At 42.2% G+C, this 22,832-nt stretch overlaps 1 protein-coding gene and 1 long non-coding RNA gene across 6 annotated transcripts in view; both read left to right on the top strand.

The window, feature by feature from the left end:
• The window catches only part of ndrg4 (NDRG family member 4), a 63,378-nt gene that overhangs the window by 6,853 nt on the left and 33,693 nt on the right, over positions 1-22,832 (top strand). The gene's annotated exons all lie outside the window — the stretch shown is intronic.
• LOC120743313 lies at positions 17,485-22,706 on the top strand. The gene is made up of 2 exons (XR_005698152.1): positions 17,485-18,409; positions 18,482-22,706. It is a non-coding gene; the product is annotated as an uncharacterized LOC120743313 (long non-coding RNA).

The following is a 22,832-nucleotide window of genomic DNA, read 5'->3' as shown; positions in this document are numbered from 1 at the left end:
TACTCACTTTTCCTCCTGACTGTAAGTCATCTTTTGTAAAGAGCAAAATTTGTGGGTTTTACGCTGCAGTATAAAACAGAATGTTCATGGTGTATTAGAGCAAAAATGATCCGATCGATAAGACAATGCTGCTGCTTACATACTGGTTATTGAATGCCAGCTACTCTGTGGTCACTAATGGAGGGCATATATTAAAAATGGAGGCTGGCACAGCACAAGCAACAGCTTCATATAATATGCAGAAACATGACTTTGCCCTCAGGTTCAGATGTAAATCAGTAGAAAACTGGACACACCTCTCATCAGAAAAGCAGCAGGAGAAGTACGGAAATAGCGATGTGATCATTTCTTGATTACTGATTAAGCGTTAAGTGTTGGGTTATTTGTCTAGAATGAAAATAGTATCCTGACATATCAGGAAAATAATCCATCAAGCTAAAAATAAAACATGTGGCGTGTTTCTCTTGCACCTCCTCATATTTCCCTCAAATGGCTGTCAAGCAGCAACAAGAGGACAATTCAGTCTTCAGTTATTAACGCTACAATGTTACAGAACGAAAACGTGAATGTAGAAATATATTATTGAATATGCAACCTTTTTGTCATTAAAAATATGAGAAATGCATTGTTTAAATATATTTCTACATTTCTGTGCATTCTCTTTTATTTGGACAGTCTCTATCTCTCTACATATCTCCATGCACACTGCTCAAAAAAGTGAATCTGGACCAGAGCATCACTGAGCTCCTGAACACTTTCAGGTGCAACCTGGAATGATTGGATCAAAAGATGGACTGAACAATAATGTCCCACTGGTGTTCAACTGGCTTTAGGTCAGGCGAGCGTGGGGGGAGGTCAGTGGTATCAGTTCCTTCATCCTCCAGGAGCTGCCTCATACTCTGGCAACATGAGGCTGGGATTGTCATGCACCCAGAGTAACTCAGCACCCTCTGTGCCAGCGTAGGGTCTGACACTGGGTCCAGTGATTTCATCTTGATATCTACCTGGCCTCTAGGGGCCTGTGCGTCCCTCTGTGGACTGTCTACAGGAATCTCCTCTGTGCGCTCGAAACTCTGCTGGGTGACAGAGCAAACCTTCTGGCAGTGGAAAGTTTTGATGTGGCATCCTGGAAGAGTGGACTACCTGTTGCACAGGTAGTTTGTATACCCTAACCCAGAGGTGTCCAAGTCCAGGCCTAAAGGGCTGGTGTCCTGCAGGTTTTAGATCTCACCCTGGGTCAACAGACCTGAATCAAATGATTAGTTCATTACCAGGCCTCGAGGGCCGGTGTTCTGCAAGTTTTAGATGTGTCCTTGATCCAACACAGCTGATTTAAATGGCTCAACATGTCTTGAAGTTCTCCAGAGGCCTGGTAATGAACTAATTGGACACCCCTGCCCTAACTAAATACAAGACCAGTGAAACAACAGTCAGACAAGATGAGGAGGTAAACATGTTAGTGGCCTCCACCTGTAAATTTCATGTTTTTGCTGGTTGTCTCATTGCTGCCCCTCTAGTTCACCTGTTTTTATTTAATTTAAGATCAAAACAGCTGAACATGATTAACAACCCTCTCTGTTATGTAACTGATAGGATCAATACCTCAGAGGCTTCACTGACTTGATGCTGTAGCCTGACTAAAAAGTATTCCTTTAATTTTTTTGAGCAGTGTATTTATTCCAGTATCAGTGGGCGCATGGTTCTACACTCAGTCTAAAGCAGGACCGGTCAGCTTAATGAGCAACAAATCGACACAACACAGACAAATGACGACACATCAGAGCACATTAAGTCCACACAACAACACGTGTATTAGGGCGATTGTGGCTTAAAGAGTTGGCAGTTCGTCTTGTAACCGGAAGGTTGCTGGTTCGAGCTCCAGCTTGGACAGTCTCGGTCATTGCGTTCTTGGGCAAGACACTTCGCCTACTGGTGATGGCCAGAGGGGCTGATGGCGCAGTATGGCAGCCTGCCATGTCAGTCTGCCCCAGGGCAGCTGTGGCTACAACTGTAGCTGCCTCCACCAGTATGTGAGAGTGAATAGTGGAATTGTAAAGCACTTTGAGGGTCTCGAAAAGCGCTATATAAATGCAGCCCATTAAATTGTTAGTGTTACCCAAGTCTTTAAATAATAGGCAAGTACAACACTTCTAAGACTTTTATGTTTATGTAACTCTAAAATGATCTAAAAATCTGAACATTAAATAGATTTAAATGTGACAAATATTGACAATTTAGCTCAAAATTTCCATCTCAATGCCTGTTTGGTGTAACACCTCCAGTCTCAGTGAGGTATAAAATGCAGGGCCAATCACTGCTGTTGGGGTTGTGGGTTATGGCCTGTCTTGCAGTGGTAGTGGCATTAAACCCATGCGTCTGTGGAGGAAGTGACTGCGGCTTGCTCAGGAAACCATTCATCCCTTCACCGTGGGTCACTGGGCTTCGCTTCTTGACGTCTGGTTCTCCGTTCGGTTCAGGAAAGACTCCACCGACCGCTCCCCTCCCCCATCAGTGTACTGCTGGTGACCACACGCTGTCTGCCCGTCTGTCCTGCTGGCGCTCGTCCTACAGCGCCGTGGGCGGACCATAGAAACACAATCACTAGAAGGGACATTTGGTTGCATTTTTCAGCGCCGCTGCCGGACGATCCAACTGTGCCATTCAGCATGAGCCAAATAAATTCAAGTCATGACGTGTGAATGTCGGTGACTGAAATACAGTGGATGATGATAGTGCTGGGCTGTTGGCAGGTTCTAAAAGTTCAGTTCTGCAGCATCATGACATAACTGCGAGGAGGATGAGACGCTTGCAATGTGAAGGAAATATTTTGTAGAAGAAGCCCCAGAAGAGCAAACGATGCAGAGCCACACTCAGTGAAAACCTTGAATCACGTCAGTCTCTTCATATAAGTTACACAAACAACTCTGGCAGCATTTTACAAGTCCTAGAACCTTTCTGTTTGGGGGAATTGTCACGCTGGAAAAGGAGAGGATTTTTTTTATCCAACACCGAAAGAACACAATGAAAAACAGCCCGGGGCCTTTATTCCTCATTCACCGTGAACACCTGCCGCTGTGCATTCACGTAAAACTCCTGAGGCAGTGTCCCATCATCAGTGTCCATCAAAGTTTGCAGGTAAAGAAAGCAATGCATCACTGTCTGGGGAAATGTTTCCATAGCCTGCAGAGGGTCTCGCTCCGCAATGTGGCTCAGCAGTTACACAGAAAACTCTTGTCTCGATGCATGCTGAGTCATCCCGGTATGAAAATCCCAGAAAGCTTCCTTCATCACACTGTAGCATTTTTATTGGGAGAAATACAAAGTGACTTCTTCAGTCTCAGACCAAATATTCCTCCCACTGAAAATGCCACGTCCAGGTGAACAGAGAAGGAAATTATAAACCATAGGACAAATCATTAAAACTAGGAAGTTCACAGATGTTCTACTGATGTTTTATGTTTTTCCTTTTCAATTCAATTCAATTCAATTTTATTTATATAAAAAAACAGTCCTTCATGCATGTTCTCCTCAGCCTCTGACTTTGCAAAGACATGAAAACAGCAAAATCAGCAAACACTGAGAAGAGCTGTAAGACTTTAGTATTCAACACCTACGAGTTTTGGTTCAGTGTGAAGAGCTGCTCGCCCTTGGGCTGTTGTCCCTTTGGGAGTCTTTGTTTAAAACTTGTAGCAGTATAATGTTATTATTTAGGTCATGATTTTACACAGTGGTGGAGAATAACAGCTACAGGCAGCCGTATGTGTTGCCTCAGCTTTTTTTTTTATTGCAGCTGTTCGACATCAGTTCAAGTTATCTTATTCAACTTTCTGCAAACTTGCTGAGTAAAGTTGCAGCTGTGAACACACCCCTGTGTGTGTGAAACAAGGTGATGATCAAAAACAAAATGTTTACTCAGCCAAAACTGCTGGAAGGAAAAGCTAAGGAGGACCCGGTACAGTGCCTCTGAACATGTCGTCGGTTCCATTAAGGGGGAATTAATGAGGTGAATAACTGTATGTGCTGTGGGACTCAAGTGGGTTTCACTTTAATCACTGATCACACTTCAGGCAGTGCCAGCTCCTCATCCACCCAAGAAACTCCTTCAAAGCTGGGATCACATATCAGAATGTACATCAGTGTGGCATTTACTTAAGTTATGCGTAAAAATGATGGCATGCAGACAAAGTCAAAGTCTAGCATCCCTCAACTGATGAATAATAATGTCAGCTCTTAGATTGAGATGAATCAGAGATAAAGCTCATTCTCCTTCCCAGGCTGTGAATCTCATCACTTCCTGCAAATAGAAACTGAGAATTAATGGGTAAACATCCTGAATGGTGATTGCTGGAGGAGTTGAAACAGCAGGGCAGCAACAGCGCAGACATGTCACAGGGACGTGGTCACCAAAGTAGGAGGCTGAGTTCAGTGCATGACCTGAAAAGAGTGAAGCATGACACAGTGCAGCTCGAGTTGCCCATGCAAATGTACTGAGACATTCACCAGGGGGAAAAATACAACACGAAGTTAAATTGGTCTCGATTTGGTCTGGTGCGAGCTGAAGATACTTTAAAGACGCTTAAATTTGTCTTCAGAAACCTGCCAATAACCGGAGTGTTTCATCCTCTTTGCAAATCTAAACTAATGTAAGCGTTATCTTTTCACTGCTGCGGTAAGTCCAGCTCTCAGGAGCATGACCCTGTCACACCCTGACTCTGACGTTCCCGCTGAGAGATGAGGTGAAAATAGAGCTCTGAGCGAATGTGCTGTCAAACGTGTGAGCTCACCACTGTGCGACCGGACCCTCCTTACATCCTCTATGCTGGTTTTCCATTTTAAATTCACCCTGTCTGATTCAGGTCACATTACGTTCTGAATATCCTGAGTATGAATGCACTTTACTTATTGTCTCTAAGCTCCTTTTCTGTCTCCAGAGTGAAGCATTTTTTGCAGACACAAAGCTTTCATCTGATTTCTCTGACGAGGAAACTTTTTCTGCCAGAACAGAAAGTGCCGCTGTGTGTTTGTCTGGAGCCGATAGCTGATATTTAATATTTAATCTTCCACTCCTACATTGATAGCTTGGCTCTGAGGTAGCTTCTCAGCCATCTCCAGACATTCAGCACCTATAAATATTTAAAGGTCTCATTTCAAATAGTGGAAATAGCTCTGTTACTAATTGTGAGTTAAAAACAGTTTTAAGAAATGTTGAGATTTTTTTTCTTTGCATTAAAAAGGAAGAACATGCATGTGAAGGTGTGTTTCTCCACCCACAAGTCAACAGCGTAGGTAATGGAGATGAAAGAGATGGTGTGAGTTGTAGGAGTGAATGCTGGGTTGTGTCAGCCAGGATTAACATCTGCTGGAAGCTCCTTTAGGAATTGCATCTACTTAGCTCAATATCATAAAAAAGACAAGATCAAGTGAACAAGGGATGAAACAAGGCAGCAGATACAGGACGAGATAGATGGCTGTTCGGGGACTGGGCTGTGCTGCTGTTTAACATTTTAAGTGGCTTTATTTCAAAATCTGAGACATGTTTAAGCATTTTGATAAATGACATACCAGTTAATCTGCCCCAGAGAGGTTTTTGGAATCAGGTAGTGAAGCAGTCGACAGTGTACTAATGCTCACATTCACTGAAGAACAAGGGATGCAAGATCCGGTGGAGCAAAGCTCAGTGAAGGTGACTTAAAGCAGAACACCAGGAACGAGACTTTTATTGATTCTAAGCTTAAAACAACTTGTTTTGTATCAGGACTGAAACACAGCTATACCATCTTTTTCTTCTTAAGCAGGCTGCCATTAGCGATGCTCCCACAGGCTCCTGATAGCTAGTTCTGGTACAGTGCCATGCAAAAGTGTACACAAGCCTGTTTTATATCAGGCTTTAAAATGCTTTTTAATGTTTTAATTTTAACATTTTAACAAACTGAACTGCAAATTAATCTACTGACATATAAAAAAAATTTTTCTCCTAACTTTTTTCTGCAAAAATCGACCACAAAGCCTCGTTTTTAGCACTGCTAACAAAATCTCCTGTGCTTTTCAGTCCTCATTGCTTTTAAAATGTTCAGTATAGAATATAAAACAGATGAAAATCCAGAGAATTTCATTAAATTCAAGCATAAATGGCTAACCAGCAATGTTCAGTAACACCCTGTGACTTATATCCTCAAAAAGTCTAAATATGCCACGAAACCCTAATTTAAACCTTGGCTGACATGGTTTAAATTTAAGGCATCAAAGTTAAACTGAAGCTTAGTATTTGAGAGCAAGGAAGCTAAAGTCTATTCAGTTCATCATTAATTCCAGAGATACTTGTCAAATGTAAATAAATTCATAAATTTGAAGTTTTACAGATCTAAAAGTGAATAAATTCATCCTTGAGTCTAAGTGAAAGTTTGTGCCAATCGAAGTCCTTCGGGAGTCCTAGAGATATTTCTTTCGCAAGAATGGGATATTTGGCAGAGTCAAAATGCAGCAGCTAGTTATGTGAAGCTCAGTGTGCTCATATTGAGGCTAGACAGGAAGCGGAACATCAGTTCTGTGAGGATTCTTGTTGGCAGTTACAGAATCACAGCAGAGCTCCTTTTGGACACATTTCATCCCTGACTTCCACCTTTGTGACTGAGCGTCCTCATTTATTAGCAAACATTTTTTCTTCAAACTATTTAAATTTTTTCCTCCTATATCTATCTGCCTATCTATAGATAGATGTGTGTGATCACAGTGAAAAAGGAGAAGGGTTAGAGACCCACATCCATATCCTTTGGTGGGCAGTGTGGCAGCCATATGTCTAATTAATACACTCGAGCAGAGTCGGTAACCTTGTATCCTGCGTGCAGGAGAGGAAGCTGAGCCTCAGCACTTTTGCTCAAAGTGTTGGAATCAGTGACCGAAAAGCCTTTAGGGCACGTTGAGCAAACTATAGCACTACAAGGCGGGGAGTACATATAATGTGACACTTGCACATCACACCAGTGTTTCTGCCTCAGTGCTTTTTATTAAAGGGGCTTCTGCTGGTTTATGTTGGCCTTGTAAACATTTAAACATGGTTTTTGTGACACTATGTCGTCATATTTGTCCCTCTGCTGTCCTGTGCTGTCCCACTTTCCAAGCATCGATTGAGCGAGTGTCCGTCAGATCAGATGGTTCCCCTCCACATGGCAGTGCAATTGATTTCCTGACAGGAAGCGTCACTCTTAGCCTCTATACTGTAACTGCATCCACTTAAAGTGCTCCACTGTCACTGAATGACTGGACCTGCGACACGGTTTCCAACCTTCCCCTCAGAGTCGCATAACTAACACAGATACAGGAAATCCGTGTGTAGCTTTACTCTCATGACGGTTTGTTCCAACTGTAGCAGCAAAATGTCCAGTACCTGACAAACTTGAACTAACTGAGTTTTTAGCTGCCTCAGGCCTCATTCAGATGAGATTCACAAGGGTTTTATTGTTATGTTCTCTGATCACTTTCTATAAATATCAACAGCCAAGATTGACTCCTGGTTTTCTGTTCATGTAGTTTTTATCGCACCTATTTTCTGTCTTTTACCTACATTATATTAGTGTATCAATGCAGACAGTTTTCTCCAAGTTGAAAAACCACTATTACCACTGACGTCTAACCCAGACTTAGGAAATGATATGACAGGCAAAAGAAATAAAAGTTATCAAGAGAGCAAAAATAATTCAGAATCTTTGAAAATTAACAAAGTTAATTCATATACAATATATCAGGGAAATGCTGTACTTTGTGTAATGCAAATTTGTACTAAAAGGTGTTGCAATAAATCATTGTAGCCTGTATTTGGATTATGGATTAACAACACATTTTAATTACAATGGAGGCCTTCGCCTCGAGGAAATGTTGTAGAGGTAAAAAGAAGCAAAAAACCCCATCAGAGCATAAAGCTACAGCAGCACACAGCATTGCATGTGTACTGTGTGCGTACTTCTGATGTGCACCAATATTTCCTATAATTCATAGAACATCTTTTTTTATAAAGACTTATTAAAATCCCTCCACTAGTTCTCTAATCTGCCCTGAGTTCACCTGAACAGAAACAGTAACAATCCAAAGTGATACAAATGGTTTCATAACCCTACACAAATGAGCAGGGACAAGGAAGCAGTGTGAGAAAGGGTTACCATGGTGCGACACTGAGATGTGTAATTTGGCAAGAGGTCCTCGTGAATGAAGAACAAAAGAGGGCATTATGTGTAATTTTAAAGCAGGGCTAGGAGTGAGAGTGATAATAGAGTTAATACAATAATGGAATTCGTGCCACTATTTGCCTTCCTGGGAATCGTTCTGTCAGTAATGTTTAATTCAAGTCAGTTTTATTTATATCATACCAAATCACAACAACAGTGCTTTTGATTATAAAGTACAACCCTGAAATAATAGAGACAAATATGTGTAACTTTACTCGTGAAGTCATGTGCAGATTGCAAGGAAAGTGACAGTTTCCTGTCACACCTGTATAATGTAAAATGATACCAGTTTTTAACTGAAGTCTTCCAGCTTTTCACTCACTGTTTCGTGTTGTTTTGTGGGTATTATCATCATGTAAAGCAGGTTTTCCCTTCCAGCACATATTTTCTATAGAAAACACCCGACCATAATCCCACCGAATATTTTTGCACAGACCAGATTTTGTACAAAAAAAGTTTCACTTTCACCTTTGAACTTTAGTATATTTTGTTCCTGTTTCCTCTTTCTAGATTGATGACTACACTACTTCAGGTTCGAGTTCTAATTCAGCTCTGCGATTGATTAATAAAGCAGTGAGGTGAAGTAAACAAACAAATATAAAGAAAAAAAAAAGAGAAGTCAAAAGAACAAAGACGAAGCTTTCATCAAAGCAGTAAACATTTAAAACTTAGAAAATGTGCAAATTTGCTAGTTTAGATTCATTAAAATAAGAAAATAAATGTTTAAAAGCGAAAAAGGTGAGCCATGCCTGGTGGGACTGAGCTTGGTTGTCATGGCAACCATTCCTAGGCAGAGCTAAAGAGAGAAACAGAAGCATCAGAGGCAGAGAAAAGAAAAGAGGACAGGTCCATTTTGTTCTCAAGAAACTGCTGTAGAGACTGACTGTTTCTCCCCAAACTCGAAAAGCTCACTGAAGGAAAAAAAGCTCTTTTTTTGTTGCTGTTTTCTGGGCAGCATTCCTCAGTGAAAGGGACACTGAAAACAGATCTGTAAATAACTTCTCACCCACTGACACTTTGGCTGCCTGACCACAGTTAGTTAAGAGGATGAAGAGAGGCTTTGAAGTTAGGCCCTCCTCTGTGGCAAGTTGACTGTGATATCCACATGCCTCACTGGTCATCTCAGTAGCTTTGCCGACAGTGCTGTTTACCAGATCCTTCACACTGCTGAAGGAGAACTCAGCAGATACACGAGGGGTGGGGAAACAGGAATTTATTGCGTAGTAGAAAACCTGTACCAACTACAGTGATAATTATTAATCGGGTAGAGGTTCTCTGTGAAGACACAAAACAGCAGCAATAAGAAATAATACAAAAGACAAAAGTGGCGCAACTACAACACCAAGACACAAAAACACAAAGAGACTCGAACTTACGAGAACAGAGATTAAAACAAGAACAGACCCTGATCAACGCCAAAACAACCGCAAAGAGATGCACGACATTCACAAAGAGGGCCAAAGCAACGACACATACACAAAATATCTACGGAGACGCAAAGCAAGCAAAGAAAAAAAAAAAGATATACTAAAGTAGCACAAAGACATTCAACCACAAAATGAGCTCAAAGAATATATGATGAGAAAGATTAATAACCCTGGCTCTTTCGCATGACATTTGAGAAATTGTTGTTAATATAAGGACCTAACAGTGTTTTACAAAAGCTCAGGTACATTTTTAATAACCTAATAATTCATTCTAGAAGATCCTAAAGCTTCCACGTTGCAGAGGAAATATGCTGACCTAATAACTTGCTTATGGGTTACGTCCAACTGTGTCCTAAACTATCTTAGAAAACATTTCTTGGGGCAATGTCGACACCAAATCCTACACACATCTAATGGAAAACACCTTCTCAATAGAAATTTAAAAATCATCTACAGATGATCCACAGTTACACACCACACAGACTTCATAGGAGACGATAATGGTATCTTTCCACTAGTAGCAATGGCGTCACAAGGACAAATATAGCCGATGTAATGCAACGGTAATTGATTTCACAACCAGCTGTCTTACATAAGCACGACAAAGTGAATAATAGAGCTGGTGAGAAAGAGCCTGGAAAAAGGCAGAGACGAGGGGATGAGACAACGGCGTGAAAGAAAGAAAAAAGGTTAAAGAGATGGGGCAGGGGTTCAAACACAGACATATGCAAGAGGGGCAAGAAGAGAACTAATGTGTCAAGTCTGTTTAGAAGAATGGACGAAAAACTAAGAGACAGAAAACTGTCAAACAACTGTGACAAATCCTAAATTCAGAGAAACAAAAATATGCAGAGACAAAGTACCAGTAAAGAACACCACACAGACAGCTGCAGCCAGTGCTGGGAACATCACATTTATACTCAGACCCACAACAAACTGTTAACTAAAACTAAATATTCAAAGTTTAAAAGTCCACAATGTTTAACTCTTTTTAAGTTGAGCTAACACATCTGAAAAAGGGATTCCTCTTTATGTTTTTAGTCTACTTGAATGAAAGAGATTGTTTAACAAGTTATTTCAAATACATACGTTACATTAATTTAAATGCAACTAAAATCAATAAACTCTGCATTTCTGGAAACGTCTGAAAGAGTAGACGATACTCTGCTAAGAAGCTACACTATTTGTTGCAGTTATTTTCCCCCTGTAAGATTTTATTTTTCAATTATCAGTGGGCCAAAAATATAAAATTAGCTTTAACCAAAGCTAAGAACTAACCTTAATGAGCCTTATATGACTGGCTTTAGTTTTTTCTTCTTCTCTGTAATCTGGGTCCAGTTAAACTTGAATTTGAATCTCCATAATGATACATTTTTAAGCTAAGTTTTTACCATCTTGACATTTTCAAATCAATAGTAACCATATTTAGATGAAAGAGTGAAGATGGTGAGTGACACTTGCTCACACCTACTTTGAATGCCTAATATCAACTTAATGATGATATTATTTAAAAAAGGGGCACCAGTAATCTCAAAATAAAGAGTGACTTTAGCTACTTGAGAAAATAATATAGATTTTTCAATCAGAGCCCAGCAAACAGAAATATTTTGGATAATGAACTATATGCTATCCTTATATCTCAAATATATTATGATGACCCTGGAGGCAGGGAATGAGAAATTCATTCCAAGGATTTATTGAGGTGAAATCAGGATAAAGTGCTAATCCTTGAAGATTTATTTTTATCCGTTACATCTTTAAGGCTCAGAGCTCACAGATACTCTAAACATGTGCATAGTGTGGGTAAAGTTGTCATTTTCACTGGATTATTGGTCAGTGACGTTCGTGTCTCTGTATTAGGGTTTGTCTGTTCAGACATTAGACAGCTCACACATTCTGTGCGATACGAGTTGATCTCCACCAGACTGTGTTGGAGTCTGAAGACCCACAAAAGTGCATTCCCAGTTGACATAAGAATTTATAGTTTTATTCTTAGATTACGTTGAGCTGCAGTATCTGTGTCACATCCAAGCAGCTCTGCTATCTTCTGTGACTAAGTGCAATCTCTCAGCTTAACCAGTCACTTCCTTTGTTACTTTAATATGAAGGTAACATAAAGTAATCTATTACATATTACTGGTTATTTACTTAATGATACATTGTTTCCATGTTACTCCATAACATGGCTAAACTGTTGCATAATTACCAATTAAAAATATAAACAAACTACAGCAGTGCTTCTCAATTATTTTCTCTTACGTCCCCATTAGGAAGAAGAAAACATTTTGAAAACACACATCCTGCTGTGTGCTGTGTGTGTGCACATGCTCGGTGCAAAAAACCCTGCCACCTACTGTAGTGGATGTGCAATTGCACTTTATTCTAGTATTTACAGTGGGGCAAAAAAGTATTTAGTCAGCCACCGATTGTGCAAGTTCCCCCACTTAAAATGATGACAGAGGTCAGTAATTTGCACCAGAGGTACACTTCAACTGTGAGAGACAGAATGTGAAAAAAAAAATCCATGAATCCACATGGTAGGATTTGTAAAGAATTTATTCGTAAATCAGGTGGAAAATAAGTATTTGGTCAATAACAAAAATACAACTCAATACTTTGTAACATAACCTTTGTTGGCAATAACAGAGGTCAAACGTTTACTATAGGTCTTTACCAGGTTTCACACACAGTAGCTGGTATTTTGGCCCATTCCTCCATGCAGATCTTCTCGAGAGCAGTGATGTTTGGGGCTGTCGCCGAGCAACACGGACTTTCAACTCCCGCCACAGATTTTCTATGGGGTTGAGGTCTGGAGACTGGCTAGGCCACTCCAGGACTTTCAAATGCTTCTTACGGAGCCACTCCTTTGTTGCCCGGGCGGTTGTGTTTTGGATCATTGTCATGTTGGAAGACCCAGCCTCGTTTCATCTTCAAAGTTCTCACTGATGGAAGGAGGTTTTGGCTCAAAATCTCACGATACATGGCCCCATTCATTCTGTCCTTAACACGGATCAGTCGTCCTGTCCCCTTGGCAGAAAAACAGCCCCATAACATGATGTTTCCACCCCCATGCTTCACAGTAGGTATGGTGTTCTTGGGATGCAACTCAGTATTCTTCTTCCTCCAAACACGACGAGTTGAGTTTATACCAAAAAGTTCTACTTTGGTTTCATCTGACCACATGACATTCTCCCAATCCTCTGCTGTATCATCCATGTGCTCTCTGGCAAACTTCAGACGGGCCTGGACATGCACTGGCTTCAGCAGCGGAACACGTCTGGCACTGCGGGATTTGATTCCCTGCCGTTGTAGTGTGTTACTGATGGTGACCTTTGTTACTTTGGTCCCAGCTCTCTGCAGGTCATTCACCAGGTCCCCCCGTGTGGTTCTGGGATCTTTGCTCACCGTTCTCATGATCATTTTGACCCCACGGGATGAGATCTTGCGTGGAGCCCCAGATCGAGGGAGATTATCAGTGGTCTTGTATGTCTTCCATTTTCTGATGATTGCTCCCACAGTTGATTTTTTCACACCAAGCTGCTTGCCTATTGTAGATTCACTCTTCCCAGTCTGGTGCAGGTCTACAATACTTTTCCTGGTGTCCTTCGAAAGCTCTTTGGTCTTGGCCATGGCGGAGTTTGGAGTCTGACTGTTTGAGGCTGTGGACAGGTGTCTTTTATACAGATGATGAGTTCAAACAGGTGCCATTCATACAGGTAACGAGTGGGGGACAGAAAAGCTTCTTACAGAAGACGTTACAGGTCTGTGAGAGCCAGAGATTTTCCTTGTTTGAGGTGACCAAATACTTATTTTCCACCCTGATTTACAAATAAATTCTTTACAAATCTTACCATGTGGATTCATGGATTTTTTTTCTCACATTCTGTCTCTCACAGTTGAAGTGTACCTCTGGTGCAAATTACTGACCTCTGTCATCATTTTAAGTGGGGGAACTTGCACAATCGGTGGCTGACTAAATACTTTTTTGCCCCACTGTATTCTAGCACGGCAAAAAAAGCATGTTCCCTGGGGTCACATTATTACATTAGTCCAAGACTACAGTCCATGGTGGCACAAATCCCGGTCCTATGAGGACAAACGTGATCTTTCTGTTAGTGTTTATGTTCAAATGCAAAGCCCACTACACGACAATTAATTGGGTATCATATAACTACTGAGATTACGCTTTTCAACAGGCAAACAAAAGCCTTCATATGAAACGGACAAAAAAGGCGTAAAAAATACTGGATTCCTTTGAAAAAAGAGACCCTGAAATGTAGAAACAGCTGAATAGTTTTAACAGCTTTCAAAACATCCAGAATAGTTTGATGTTATTGAGTGGTCATACAGGGGTTTCCAGTGAGCAATCTAAAAAGAAAGCGTTAAAGGGGGAGATTAGCTAAATTTAAACAGTTTCTGTTTCTATGGGCCTTTGCTTTAATCACACCCTTTACAGCAAAACAATTTTCATGGTTTTTTAACTTCACTTCACAATTTATATAAACAAAAACACCTCGGTCATGGTCAGTGTTTGTTATACTATGAGCTCTGACATTTTATCAGCAAGACAGCTTAAGTACCTCTGAAGTGCAGCATTGATGAAAAATAACTATCGCTACGATTACAGTTTTTGTCTAATTCTGCTATTCATAGTGACAAATATGCCACCATTATTGTATTAACTGCATATAGCTCAAACCCATTTTGACATATTTCTTCTTAGTTCTTCTTAGTAACAAACTGGAAAACTAAGTGTTGCTTTTCTATAAAGATGAAGGATGATGAAGATGAAATGGTGATAATGAGGCAAAGTGATTACGGAGGAAAAAGGAAGACAGGCAGCTATTCAGTGAGGAAGCAGGACGAAGGGAGGTGTTGTTGTCTGGTCTCTGTTCTCATATTAATGCCCCTCATGGCTCTGTTCCAGTGGCTCCAGAAAGGTCACATTCAGCCATTTAATAAACTAGACAGGAGGGGAAGGAAACAGGGAGGAAAGAGGTAAACAGACATGTGGTCTGGAAGAAGGCTTGACTGACGGTTGTGTGAATGTTGTTTTAAAAGAACTCAGTTTTTAATGTGAAGACAAGTAGTCAGAGATTCTTCTTCTGTTTTCTTTCCTCAGCGCTAATAACACCAAGCAACATGTAACTTTAATGAGCATAAACTCTTTGATATTGCTATTAAAGCCCAAGCTAACGAAACAAAGAAGAGTCTGGGTCTGTGTCCACTAAGGGGCGTTTTATTCTTTTGCCTTGAAGCACTAATGACCTCATTTTCAAAGTGTTCCTCTCAAGCACTTGCTAATGCTAGGTTACAAAAGACTTTCCTCCAGTACGCAACGAGTGTAGCTATGATCCAAAAGTTTAACTTCAACTGACAGTCCTGTGGCACAGTGGAAAATAACCTCATTCTGATTTGTCCTTGTCTTCCTCTTTAACTCATATTAGTTGGACTGAGGGCAAGTGAAAAACTGTCCTGTGCCCTGACCCTTCTAAAAGCTGAAATTGGATGCCGTGTCCTACAGCCTAAAGAGACACTCTGTCACGTCTAGCTAGCTCAGAATACAGCACCTTAGCATCTTACTGGTTTTAGCAGATACAATCACTGTCTTTGTCACTCATTTCTTGAAAAAAACTATAGGCTATATGTTTTATTCTCAATTCCAAACTTTATAATGAAGTGATATTTTTTTACTGCTGGTTTTGTTTTTATTGATCTAAACTAAAGAAAACATTGGGGTGAACTATGCTGCACATTTTGTAGTCTGCCTTAGTGATATTGTAGTTTCAATGCGGGACTATCACATTGTTAAGGTGTCCACTGTTAGTGCAGTCGTGGATCATGAGTTTATTATCTACACCTGCTTTCAGTTTGAGATTCATGTTAAATCTTTTTCCATTGTGATTTTTTAAAAATTTCAGCCTTTTACTAATTAACTTATATTTGAGCTTTCTATTTAAACCCCTTTGAATGCTGGTGGTCTGAGTACACCTACATTAGGAAAAAAGAGTCCAAAACAATAAAACTACATAGTTCAAAATTAATTAAACTATAATAAAATGTATATGGCTCGTCTCTATACAGTGATATTTGTTTCTCTATCAAGTTTTGACCTGATAGCATCTTTGCTATGGTGAGAACAAAGTGACTGAGGTGGCTAGCACATTTTTGTTTTCTAGTAATATTAGATGTTTTTGCAAAAGACTGAAACAAGAATTCTGACTTTAAAAGGCTGATGTGCAGCAGCGTATTCCTCTCTCTTCAGAGCCATGGCAGGGGGGGCACTGTATGACAGGTTTTTGATGGGGCTCCCACACAAACTCAAGGCAGGAGATGAAGCATCGCCAAATATGTTTCCAAACCAACTTCCTTCCATGCCAAAGACTAGAAAATATGGTGCAAAACCTTCCAAACATGTCTGTGTCTTGTGGCTGCACGTTACTATGCTATATCATATTTGGTGAAGACAGGACCCCAAAGAAAGACTCTTATTCAGGAAGATATCAAATGAAACAATTATTTATTGAAGGTCAAACCAAGTCCATAGAAATCGCAGTAAAATTAATCTGTAGAATGAAGGTAATTTCATCATGCCACCATATCTCCATCTAAAAATGAAAGGTTTGCTTAACGTATTTTGATTAAGTTTTATGAACAGGTCATAAATTTGTCAGTTAAATTTCATTCACTTGTGTAGTGTCAATTTATTAATAGTTCATTAAGTTCAAATATTTGAATTTGGTAAATCAAACAAAATTCATGTTAATTTTCTCAGAGTTAAAATTAAGTAACGTGAACGTTTCATAGTTTGTGAGCACACAAAAACTAGAAAACGTCACCACATGTTGGATTTCACACACTCTGTTTGGAAAGCTCTTTTGAAACAACCAGTTAAAATTAATATTTGACTCAGCGTCCCATTAAATCTGTTTAACCTGTACTGTATTGTAACAGACTCTAACAGTGATGTTAGTGCTGAATGTTGTAAAAATCCTAAGTGTAGCAACTTTTATACATAAGAAATTCCATACAGTACTGTAAAATTAAATACATTTGTTTTTTTATAGTTAATATAAAAAGCTTACTGTTTAAAATTAACAGATATCTTAAATATATTTAAGATAAATTAAACAGTAAAAGGCAAAAATTGAGTTTAGTATTCGTGGGCGTTGCTATTTTGTTGTTCTGGCTGTAAAACTGCACGCTCATTTGGTAACAACTTTAATCATTTAAGTGTTAATCACCAGTCATTAGCCAATGATCACATCACACACTCACACATATGACCAAGAGTTGTTAAATTGACTTAAAATTTTATTCAATATGACCTGAAATGACTGAATGACACCATAAACTCGATAGCAAAGTGTTTACAGAGGTCCAGTAGACTAGGGCTGGGTGTCCTCACTGATTTCTAGAATCAGTTCGATTACAATTCACAAGACCTCGATTTGATCGATTTGATTTGAATCGGGGAAATTTTGCCTCAGACAGTCAGAAATATTATAATTCTCATCATTTATCAGTACATATCCATATTTTTATATCTAGAAAAAGAAAGGTGACAATTGTGAGACTTTATCAAAGGCGTAAGCATCACAGTGTCAAAGTAACGGACCAAAAAACACCGAAAAACATGAAGGAGATTTTCCTGGCCTGTCTTTTTATAACAGGCGGTAGAACAAAAACAGAAGAAAACCATGAATCAACATATTGCGGCGAGCTCAGACAAGGAGGAGACAGAGGTGTCATTTGGTCTTGCTTCCCGCAAGTTAGCCAGGGAGCACAGCCGTTATTTAGCATTCAACAGAAAACACAACAACAACAAAAAGGCGCTCTCTCCACCCAGAAACACACAGTCGCAGAGAGAGAGCGTCACCTGTAACCATAGCAACATAACGCTGCCGCCTGGAACAACAGAACATAGCTGTCAAACGCCAAACACCCCTGACCCACTACATAGCCCACACCTAAGGGGTCAGTCGTCCCCGACAACCCCATTACCCAACACAAAGGCGATCTCGACCAGCAGGGGACCCCATCAGAACATGGAGTGCCACCAACATCCCCTGCCCCGGCGGCTGCTGGAGCGGGCGGTCGGTACGGTGTCTGTCCTGGTGCAACATTACCATGCGCCCCGGGCCCGGTATGCAGATACGGTACACCAGTTCTGTTAGCCGCTCCACGACCTCCGCCGGTCCTTGCCAGTGACTGCACAGCCTGGGGGGCACTCCTCTCTTGCGAACCGGGCAGCACACCCAAACCTTGTCGCCAGGCATGAAAGCTTCCCCTTGGCACCTGGTGTCGCAGGCTCTTTTCTAGGAGGCCGTCGTGGGTCTCCACATTGTTGTACTGGCAGTGGTAGACCTTCACTTCGAGCCCCTGTCCCGACACCCCCGTCCAACCTGGCCATTGTGCCGCCTCCAGCCAGGCCCCCACCTGAACCAACGTTGCGTCAGCCTCCTGCTCCCGCTTCAGCTGCTGCGTGGTCAACGGGAGCCATCCCCCTCGGCTGGCTGTGGCCTGAGCAGTAGCCACGCCCAGTGCCTCCTGGGCCCGGTTCTCCTGTCGTTTCGAGAGGGGCAGCCGGTGTGGGCGCAGACGGATGGGTTGAGCAGAGCCGGTGTCGATGGTGTGCTGAACCAGCCGCGTCTGCCTGCAGTCTTTGTCACTAGCGGCGATGATGTCCACATTCTCGTCCAGGAGGCACCTCAACCGCTGGCACTGGTCAACGGTGAGACCTACGCTGCTGCGCTGCCACAGGTCATCAACAGCTTGGGTTGTCTCGGTCGAGGGAGGTTTGTCTGGCCTAGAGGCTGGGGCTGAGGCGAGTAGAGATGGTCCAGAGCCACCGGCATCCGAAGTCTGTTGAGTGGCAGCTGCCTGAAGCCCGGCTTGTCTGTCTGTGGTCCCCTCCGTTCCCTGCTTTTGGCCGCACTGGAGGGCCAGAGTCTCTGTACCAAGAGTGATAGCCAGCTTCACGGTGTCAACACAGGCCCCCCAGCGGGTCAGTAGATCAAGGCTGATGATGCACTGGTCTTGGATGTCAGCAAGCCAGAAGTCATGCACCAGCTCCAGATCCTTCACTCGGATCCGCAATGGTTTCTTCCCCCGCATGTCAGTCCTCTCCCCTGTCACCGTCATCAGCTGGGTGTCGGTGGGTGACCAACCCATCACAAGTGGCCCGGACGTCCCAGGGAGCACCCCAGGTCGTATTAGGGAAATAGTAGACCCCGTATCCACCGGAGCCCGGCAGGGCTGGTCCTCAACACAGCAGCTCAGGTAGAGTCCCTTGATATGCCCGACTCGGCCCACCACCGTGCATTGTTCTTGGAGGGGGGCAGGAAGCTGGAGCGGTGGTCCCCTCGCTACACCGCTCCCCCTCTTGTTTCCCTGAGGCCGCATAGTTCTGGTCTTCGGGGCGGGCGCCAGGCAGTCGCGTGCCACATGGCCAGGCTCATCGCACCGGTAGCAACGGTCGGTCCGTCGATGGGGACGCCCGAGTTCGAGGCATGGCCAGGCGGACGTGTTGGCGCAGTCACTCTGGAAAGAGTCCTCGCAGAAAAGCATGCAGGCTAAGCTCCTCACGGGCTGCTGCTGGGAAATCCGGGTAGCCACGACGAGCATACAGCAAAACATCCACTGCAAAGGTGCCCAGGCTCTCCCCCGGCCGGATGGTCAGATGCTCCCTGCTCTGATCAGTGGAGTGCCGCTGCCCAAATCGCCTCTTGATGCCATGGTGAGGGCCTGGAGCTCATGCTGCTCTGCCGGGGGTAGGTCAAGGAGTACCTGCAGTGCATCTCCTTCCAATGCTAGCGCTAGGTGCGTAGCAGCCTCTTTGTCGCTCCAGCCACTATGCCTCGCTGCTAGCCGGACTTGTGAGAGGTAGGGCTCCAGTGGGGTTAGCCCGTTGTATTTCGGTACCTTAGCTGGCGTTGTAGGCATTACTGCTGGCTGTCGGGGGCTCGGCGTGTCGGTCGACAGAGGCAGCCCATGAACCATTGTCCTAGCGTCTGTCGCGACAGGCCGCTGCCACGCTGCGCTCGTGCCGTCGGGACCTGTCGGGGACTTACATGGCCAGTCGCTTCCTCTCTCTTCAATCGCCAGCTCCGCAAGCAGTGAATGCTCTCCTCGACGGCTTGCTCCAGCCTCTGAATGTCTCTCTCCATTCCGGCGAGGGTGAGCTATCCCACTTCTGAAATCAATGTGGCGAGCTCAGACAAGGAGGAGACAGAGGTGTCCTTTGGTCTTGCTTCCCGCAAGTTAGCCAGGGAGCAACAACAAAAAGGTGCTCTCTCCACACAGAAACACCAGGGAACACAGCTGTAACTAATCAGGAAAACTAGACAGGGAAGGTAAAACTAAATACCAAACATACAAGAAAGGGCTTACCAAAAAAAAACAGGAAATAAGTAAACTGGGGAAATCACTGATCGAGACTTTTACAATGGAAGGGTGACAGAAGGGAGGAAGGGTAAACTGAAAGAAGGAATACCAAAAATATAAACCAGCAATCAGCAGGACTTAGAAGTTCAGCACACAAAATACTGTGTTAGACATCCAAAACCACAACATACATTCTTAATTCTTGTTTTTAAAACATTAAAAAAAAATTAACTTGTGATTCTATACATGAAGTTTTTAGGTCCCAGTGACTTTCTATATATTCTGTGCCATGAAACACATGCCCAGCACTAAGTGACAGACTCAGTAAACTGACGTAGGCATTCAGCTCTGGAGAATTTAGTTGAGCACCAGACACAAAGGCTGCAGTCTACTCTGTGCTCAGAAAGTCACCTTCTGTCACTGCCACTAGCACAGACAGAGCAAGTCATATATTTGTTTTGACTGGTGAAGCTTTGCTTAAAAAACGCTGCTGCGATGATGTGTTTTGTTTCCTAGGGTGGAAGATTCTTTCCATGTTAAGTAGTAGTTCTGACATTGTAAGGTCACACACACCCACACAAACACACACTTCATCAGCGTCCAGGAGCAAGGGTAAGTGGCATCTGGGCTTTGTCTCTTTAAGGGTGTTGGATAAAACGCAGAGATTATGCTGCATGACTGCCAGAGAGAGGAGAGAGGCTGCAGTAGAGGACAAAAGAGGCTGGAGAGAACGAAAAATGAGACAGAAGGGATCAGATGCAGAGATGATGATGTCACGGTCAGGGTGGTGCTGAAGGGGATTTATCCAAATCTCATTAAACATTTTGGATATTTCATATAGTTTTGGTTTTATGTTATATTTTCAGTATCTATTGCTTTGATATTTAATCGATTCATGTAACTGAAATTTGAGAAAATTTGAAAAGGAAAATGTCAAATAACACCTGCTGCACATCTATTACTGAAAATATTAGGAGTTGGTTTGACAAGGCAGTTAGCTGGTGACCATACCTGCAGCTTTGTAGGGTCACCTACAGAATCCATACATGCTTCACCAAAGCCTGAAAGTGGTTAGCATTTACAGACAGCAACACAGTGGCAATGTAATTACAGTGATCAAATCCTGGCTGGGGCCTTTCCTTTTTTGCTCTTTGCCTGCGTGGGCTTCCTCCGGGTGCTCTGGCTTTCTACTGCAGTCCAAAGATGTGCATGTTAGCCTAATTGGTGATGAAACTGGCCATAAATGTGAGGCAGAGAAAGTCCTTAAAGTGTATAGAGTGAAGTACTTTTTGAAATCAAACTGTAACACAATTCTGTCAGCCGTGCATGCAGCTGATTTGGGCTGATGGTTACCAGTGAAGGGCATTGCATCTCCTCAGTTTGTCTTGATAGTGCTATTTAATGTAAAATAAATGCAACAAAGCCTGCCAGTGCTGAGGCCTGCAGTATCAGCTAAATTAGCCCTGAGCCCTTTGAGCGTGGGCATGCTCCTCTGTGTTTCACTGTTGGTGGACTGATGTCAACATCTAGCACTGTTAATCTTCTGATGCTGGCTGAGCCCACTCGCAGGGTGTGTTCATGTGTCAGTGTCTGTTGGCTTCCTTGTGTGTAACTACGTGCTGTGGCCGTGTTGTAAAGCACAATAAGCCTGCTTGATCGGACCTTCACGTAGCCCCGTTTTTCTTGCAGCGTGTGCACTCCCAAGCTCCACTTTTAAAAGAGGAATCGCGGTCAGTAAGCATCTATGTCCACTCCAATTGTGAATGCGTTTTTGTTACTTTGCAAAGTATGATCATTACAGTGATGATCATACTTTTCCTCTTTATTCCTCTCCACTTTGGTTTACTCCTCGGGGACTGACATACAGAGTCTAGAATTGTGCAGAACCACACACTATGTAAAAGATGGACATAGTGTCTGTGCTTTAGCCCATATTTTATAGTGTGTGCATTTTAAGCCTCAGTGTTAGTATTTTGGCTACAGCCATGTTTTTGGAGCAAGCATTAGCCATATTTGAACAAGAGCATGGAGCGCTATCATACCTGCTAACTAACTTGTTAGAGACCAGTTGGCATGTGGTTGGCTGCTGCAACATTTTCTAGTATTTACATGTTTACAGTAGCGTTTAAATACAGCATGTTTTTTTTTTTTATATAAAAAGTGGGCGTAATCATAGCAACATCACTCACGGATTTTGAACAAGAAGCTTTAACATTAGCATTTTGGTTGCTAGTATATTGTGCTTTCGAAGCCAGAAGCTAGTCTATGAAACATGCTCTAAAAGCTACCAACAAGCATTTACAGAAGTGTACATTGATGTTTAAGAAAAAGCATCACTTTAAATTTAGGGCTCAGGTTTAACATGAAATGCATTCATGGAGTCATTTTTTGTTTAATTGTGCTCTTGAATTAATTTTTGGATAAAACTGCCATGTTTTACCCTTTTGTTACAACCAATATCACAAAAAGAGAAGGCAAAAATATGCATCTACAAATGTCATAAATGCCTCCAGTGGATCGACTGACTCACTGTGGGGGATTTGCTCTTAGACATTTCTCCCAGGCTTTTTAAAATTCTGGTCATTACTGTGCTCTAGATTCTCTCCCCCACTGTATATGTAAATTTTGTCTCTATGTTTCCAAAAAGTGATATAAATACATTTTTCATTGCTGTTAATTTTTTCAAAGGATGGCAGCAGGTTTGTAGCAAAGCTGTTTTGCATCATGATTCCGTCTCTGTTTCCAATCAGCTCCTCATCTGTGAGCAGCTCTGGTTATTCCAGGTCAGCAGAAACATTTA

Source organism: Simochromis diagramma, unplaced genomic scaffold, assembly GCF_900408965.1.
Source record: "Simochromis diagramma unplaced genomic scaffold, fSimDia1.1 OVJJ01000106.1, whole genome shotgun sequence".
Classification (NCBI taxonomy): domain Eukaryota; kingdom Metazoa; phylum Chordata; class Actinopteri; order Cichliformes; family Cichlidae; genus Simochromis; species Simochromis diagramma.
Note: the sequence above shows the minus strand (reverse complement) of the source record. Positions and strands in the feature narration are given on the sequence as shown.